The sequence below is a fragment of the Thamnophis sirtalis genome, unplaced genomic scaffold (assembly GCF_051295495.1).
Source record: "Thamnophis sirtalis isolate CommonGarterSnake01/CBP01778 unplaced genomic scaffold, rThaSir2_p1.2 scaffold_5, whole genome shotgun sequence".
In the NCBI taxonomy this organism is placed as follows: Eukaryota; Metazoa; Chordata; class Lepidosauria; order Squamata; family Natricidae; genus Thamnophis; species Thamnophis sirtalis.
Window position 1 is genome coordinate 7,816,164 of NW_028261385.1, and position 6,596 is coordinate 7,822,759.

Below are 6,596 nucleotides of genomic sequence, written 5' to 3' on the forward strand. Positions count from 1 at the left end.
AAAGCTTCAAATTAAATAATCCAGCATTAGGCTAACAACATTTCTAGGTATTTCAGAGAATTATTTTCTGTTTCTGCTTTCCATCACTCAAGGACTGTGGATTATTAGCTTAGTACACAGAGAGTAACAAATATCTGACTCAAGGGGACACAGGAGTCAAAACTTAGTCTTAACAAGATGAGTTCAAGAAAAAACTGAATTTACCTCAATGCAATGACAAGAACATTTCATTGTATTAAAATGTATTAACAGGGAGGTAGAATCAAGATTATGTGAAGGGTTATTACTGCTTAAAATGCCTTGGTAAGGCCACACTTGGAATACTGTATCTAGTTTTGGTCGCCACGATGTAAAAAAGATGTGGAGACTCTGGAAAGAGTGCAGAGAAGATCAACAAAGATGATTAGGGGACTGGAGGCTAAAACATATGAAGAACAGTTGCAGGAACTGGGTGTGTCTAGTTTAATGAAAAGAAGAAGTAGGAGTGAAATGATAGCAGATTTCCAATATCTCAGGGGCTGCCACAAAGAAGAGGGAGTCAAGCTATTCTCCAATGCACCTGTGGGCAGGACAAGAAGTAATGGGTGGAAACTAATAAGGGAGAGAAGCAACTTAGAACAGAGGAGAAATTTCCTGACAGTTAGAACTATTAATCATTGGAACGACTTGCCTCCAGAAGTTGTGAATGCTCCAACACTGTGTTCTGACCTAAGCTTCCTCAAACCGCGAAGCAGGCTCCTTGTCCTGACAAAAAAATCATTTTTATTAAGTTACTGTGAATTCCTCTCATTCACATCCAGCGAAGTCTTTCAAGGGTGAATTACAGTCACAGACATTATCTGTCGTGGAGAGCTGCCAGGGTCAAGCGGCTCAGCCGTCGGAAGTTGTTTTTTTTTGCCTGCTTCTCTTGGGCACCACTCTCCTTGCAGCCATGCCAGTCTTCCAGTCTGTCCATGCCGTCAGCAACTTGGTCCGGGTGAGCCGAGGGGAGGCAGGTGGGGATCCGGTTGGGAGAGGCTGGCGATGGGGGTGGCTTTTGAAAGGGTTGGGGGGTGTTGGGGAAAGGCAATCAGGGGAAGGCTGATTTGCAACCGCCAGCAAAGTCCCGTCTAAACTTCTTGGTTCATGTTCCCCGGCCCGGAGCAGACCGTTCTTGGGAAAGCAGGTTCTTCCTCCCTACCTACCTTCTCTTCCCTTCCTCCCTTTCCCCTTCCTCCCTTTTGCCTCCCTCCCCTCTTTCCTTCCCTCCCTTCTATCCTTCCTTTCTTCCTTCCTTCTCCCTTTCTCCCTCCCTTCCTCCTTCCCTCCTTCTCTCCTTTCTTTCTTCCTTCCTTCTCCTCCCTCCTCCCCTTCCTGCTTTCCTCCTTCTTTCCTTCCCTATCTACCTTCCCTTCCTTCCTTTTTTTCTTCTCTCTTCCTTCATCCTTCCCTCCTTTCCTTCCTTATCTACCTTCCCTTCCTTCTTTCCTTCCTTCCTTTCTTCCTTCCTTCTTTTCCCTTTCTCCTCCCTCCCTCCTTCCCTCCTTCTTTCCTTCCCTACCTTATCTTCCTTCTTTCCTCCCTTCCTTTCTTCTCCTCCCTCCCCTTTCCATCCTGTAAACTGTTCAGAGAGGGCTGTGTAAAAGCACCATGAAGTGTTACCCCTGCTGCTGCCTCCTCCTCCTCCTCCGCCATGCTTTCGAGGAGCCATGAGGCCGCAGGAGCCAGTAGGAAGACGGCGGAGGGGGTGGGAGCAGGGGGAAAAAAGGCCATGGCTCCTCAAAAGCACGGCGGAGGAGGAGACAGCAGCGGCAGGGGTAACGGTGCTTTTACGGCCCTCTTTTTTTTTTTACAGCTCAGGTGCTCCGAGCCCCACCCCCTGTCAATGGTGTCCTGCTTTACTCATCTTAAAATCTGGTCACTTTAGGGGCTCCCCTTAGGAGAGAAGAACCGATGGGAGAAGATAAACAGGGCTACAGCTTGCTGGAGGCCGGCTGCTCTTCTCCTGCATGCGGATTGCTCCTTCCTGGGCACAGCTGACTGCCAACACGCCATCTCTGCGCCACAGGTGGCCCTGCACCAAGCCCCAGCTGCCACCAGCCCAGGGGCTCTCTCACTCATACAGCATCCACTGGTTGGCTGACTCTCTGTAAACCGCTTAGAGAGGCCTGAAAGGCCTATGAAGCGGTATATAAGTCTACTGCTATTGCTATTGCTATTGAAGGGTGCATGGAACCACATGGTGTGATCGAGCGAGACCATGAACTTCACTCTGCGGTGCTGGTGTATCAACAGGGCCGTCTGCAGGAACGCATAGTCCGAGACGTATGCAGCCACCCAGCAGTGCAGCTTCATGTCGCATTTGTAGCCCTTGGCACGCACCCAGAAGAGCTGCTTGGGTTCCTGGGAGTTCTGGTGGAAAATGTCAGTTGGGTTCACCGGCTTCATCTCGATCGGAATCTCCCAGGCCAGCATTCTCCAGAGTCCCTGTTGATATCTCTTGAGAAGGTTGGGGTTTCATAGGTACTTCTGGATCAGCTTCTCCTGGCTCATCAGTTCCTCTCGGAGCACCACAGCCAGCATTTGGAACTGGTGCTGCCTCGGGCTGGGCTGCCCCCATTGTAAAGAAGCTTGGTATATAAAAATGGGCTTCCTGTGCTGGATGGCCTTGACCAGGCACACCGAGAAGCTCCTCCTGGTACAGGTATGCTCCACCTGATACAGAACAGGCACAGTGAGGTCCCCTGTCCTCACAAAGTAGCAATGGAGCAAATGGACTCCTAGGTCGTCCGTCATGGCCTATACTACTGCCACCAGTGCCTGGCCCACTATCTACCCTCCAAAAAGAAGCTGCGTGACCAGCACCCAGTAGTGCCTTCCCTGGAAGAGGTTGACATCCAGAGGCTCCAGCTGCAGGATGCTGGTCAGCAAAATGCTGTGCAGGTCCCCCGCCGGCTCCACCCCTTCTCGGACTTGGGCGTCTCACCGGCTTTTCCACTGGAGGAAACCATCTTTGACTGTGGCATATCTTGTTAGTTGCAAAGTCATGTCCAACTCATCGCAACCCCATGGACAACATTCCTCCAGACCTTGCTGTCTTCTACCATCCTCTGGAGTCCATTTAAGCTCACACCTACTGCTTCAGTGACTCCATCTAGCCACCTCATTCTTTGTCATCCCCTTCTTCTTTTGCCCTCCATCTTTCCTAGCATGAGGCTCTTCTCCAGGGAGTCCTTCCTTCTCGTTAGGTGGCCAAAGTATTTGAGTTTCCTCTTCAGGATCTGGCCTTCTAAAGAGCAGTCAGGGTTGATCTCCTCTAGGACCGACCGGTTGGATCTCCTTGCAGTCCAAAGGACTCGCAGGAGTTTTCTCCAGCACTATAGTTCAAAGACCTCAATTATTTGGCGCTCAGCCTTCCTTATGGTCCAACTTTCACAGCCATCCATTGTAACTGGGAAAACCATAGCCTTGACTATGAACACTTTTGTTGGCAGAGTGATGACTACCACTGGGGGGGGGGGCAATAAGATGCTGAGCAGAACAAATGAGGAAGACCATTGTTTTTACATCTTGAGATAAATGTGTTCAATAAATGTGGGGTCTAATCTAACCGAGCTAATTTTTATATTCTTAGATGTTGTGATCATGCTACATAGAAGCAAAATGAGGGGATGCTGCATTTTGTGGACTGCAAGGAATTTACCTGCAGTTTCTAAACAGGGAAATAGATGAGTCTATTGTTGAATATGGTTGAAAATGAGGGGTTTTTCCCCCCCAGGAATAATAAAACCCAAGATAAAACTGCACCTATTGCTCAATTAGGGACAGTTATCTCTGAATTATGCATGTAGTGAATGTTGCATTAAAACAAACCGTTTAAAACTAGATTGAAATATTTGGGGATGTCAGGAATTGAAATAAATGCATAAGGATTAAGAAGAAAATCAACACAATAAATAGCATGTTTATTGCTTATTGTATGAAAAGGGTGAAGGGGGGAGAGGAAAAGACAGAGAGAGAGAGGGAGAGAGAGAGGAGAGAGAGAGAAAGAGATGGAGAGAGAAAGAGGAGGAGAGAGAGAGTGAGAGTGAGAGACAGAGAGAGAGAAATAGAGAGAGAGAGAGAGGGAGGGAGAGAGGGAGAGAGAGGGAGGGAGGGAGGGAGAGAGAGAGAGAGAGAGAGAGAGAGAGAGAGAGAGAGAGAGAGAGAGAGAGAGAGAGAGAGAGAGAGGTTCCAGCCGAATTGTTATTTCCTAAAATCCAGAATTGCAAGTCATCATATTGATATTTCATGAATATTTTATTGCCTTTGGAAGAGCTCTCTGTTTAGAAGCCGGTTAATTGCATGTCACTCAACAAAAATAGGAAGATAATTGTTTTAGATGATGGGAGAGACTTCATTAATGATTGTAAAGTTGATGATTTGGCAATTGTCTCCCTACGTATCTGGAAATATTTAGCTTCACCCTTTTAACTTCCCACCCCCTCCTCAGACTTTCTGTGCAGCTGTCACATTCAGATTCTAGTTAGAGAGAAAAGAGAGAGAGATTCTGCAGTAAAAATGAAAAACATGGTTAGTATGGACATAACCTACTTTGGTGCTGTAAGAAATCTAAAAAGGCATCACATCCTCCCTCCCTTCCTCCCTCTCTCCCTCCCTGAACTTACTTATTTACTTGCCTCCCTTCCTCCCATTTCAACTCCTTTCTTCTTTCCTCCCTCTCTCCCTCCCTCCCTTCTTTTCTACTTTCCTCCCTCTCTATTGTGGTCTGCTGACAGCCTGGCAGCAGAGTCGGACAGTGAGGAGGTTGGGGAGGAATATGGGCCAGTCCTGGAGTCTGGAGAAAGCTCATCCGAGGGCTCTGCATTGGAGGCAGAGAGGGGGGGGGAGTCAAGGCCATCTGGTAGTTATGTGCTGCCTCCGGAGTATGACATCAGCAAGGCAGAAGAACAGTGTGAGCCTGTTCCCACTGTGGGCATGTGCAGAGCTTCCAGAAGGCAAGAACAATTAAGACAAAAAGGGTGACTCGGGAGTAAAGCTTGGAGATGATTGGCCCCTCCCATAAGACATAAAAGAGAAGCAAAGGGACGTGAGTCTTTGCAGAAAGCAACTTTGTTCATTCTGGTCGGTTCAAACTCTGAGAAGCTCCGTTTGAGACTGTGCTCCGTTTGGCCTTGCAAAACTAATTGGTAATTAGGTCTCTGGCTGTGTTTCAAGGGAAATAAAGGTGGATGCTTATCAACATTACCCTGAAAGACTGTGGCAGACATCTGGTGGACTCTTTACAGACTGTTTGTGGATCTTTATGGATGACCATAATTCACAGCCGTTTAAATAAAAGAGGGTTTTTGGGACTAAGCGTGTGATTTATGCTTTATCAGGAAGCACTCTCTTCCTCCCTGAACTCCTCCTTCCTTCCTTCCTTCCTCCCTTCCTTCCTTCCTCCCTTCCCCTCCCTTCCCTTCCCTCCCTCCCTTTTGAACACCTCCCTTCCTTCTTTCCTCCATCCCTCTCTTACTTACTTCCTCCCTTCTTTTCTCCCTGCCTCCCTTCCTCCTGTTTCTACATGCTGTTTAAGAAGGTGTAATGGATACTATACCAGGACAATTCTAAGAAATACAATTGTTAAGGTGTGGAAAGGCAGAAATAAGGCATAAGGGACAAGAGGAATAATCTCCACATGTAATCTTTAGTGAAGTGTGCAAACCAGCATCTGCATTTCCTGCATTGGATGAGAAGAGCACATCTTTCTCTTTCTGTCCTGGCCACCTTTTACAGAGGCACAATTGAAAGGGTTTTAACAAACTGCATCCCTGTTTGGTTTGGTAGAAGCAGTGCCTCAGATAGAAAGTCCCTACAGAGAGTGGTGAGGACAACCAAGAAGATTATAGGAATCTTGCTTCCCTGAGAGACTGCCTCCTGCCGATTACCTCTCTCAGACCAATTAGATCGCACAGGTTGGGTCTCCTCCGGATTCCATCTGCCAGCCAATGTCGGCTGGCGACTCCCTGGGGGAGGGCCTTCTCTGTTGCAGCTCCAGCCCTCTGGAATGAGCTCCCTGTTGAGATCCGGACCCTTACTACCCTCCCGGCCTTCTGCAAAGCCACCAAGTCCTGGCTGTTCCAGCAGGCTGGGGGGAGCTGAGAAGCATCTACCTCCACAGAAATTGTGAATGTTGGTTTTGTTTTTAATATGTTGTCTTTGTCTTGTTCCCCCTTTCCCTTGTCTTTTGTGAGCCGCCTGGAGTCCTCCGGGAGTGGGCGGCATACAAGACAAACAAACAAACAAACAAACAAACAAACAAACAAATAAATAAATAAATAAATTCAGGATACTGCTTTTAAGGGCTATGTGCTTAGAGCTCAAAACATTGTTAGAGTCCCCCACACGCACACTTCATGGTCTGTTTTGGTTACTCCCCTCTGGGAGGAGGTTTCGAACTTGCAGCCCTTTCAGATTCTGTAACAGCTTTGTTCCCTATGCTATCCATCTGGTAAACTCTCAAGATTTGTTTTTTCTTGCCATGTATACATCTGCATTAGACCACATTGTTTCTCTGTGTCATAGAATATATTGGGTCTGTGCACAATTATTTATTTATTTATTTATTTTGTCAA

General features: G+C 47.4%; 1 pseudogene; it reads right to left on the bottom strand.

Moving 5' to 3' along the window:
- Positions 1-1,952: 1,952 nt before the first annotated feature.
- Positions 1,953-6,596, bottom strand: part of LOC148045270 (acyl-coenzyme A thioesterase 8 pseudogene) — a 5,853-nt pseudogene continuing 1,209 nt past the window's right edge.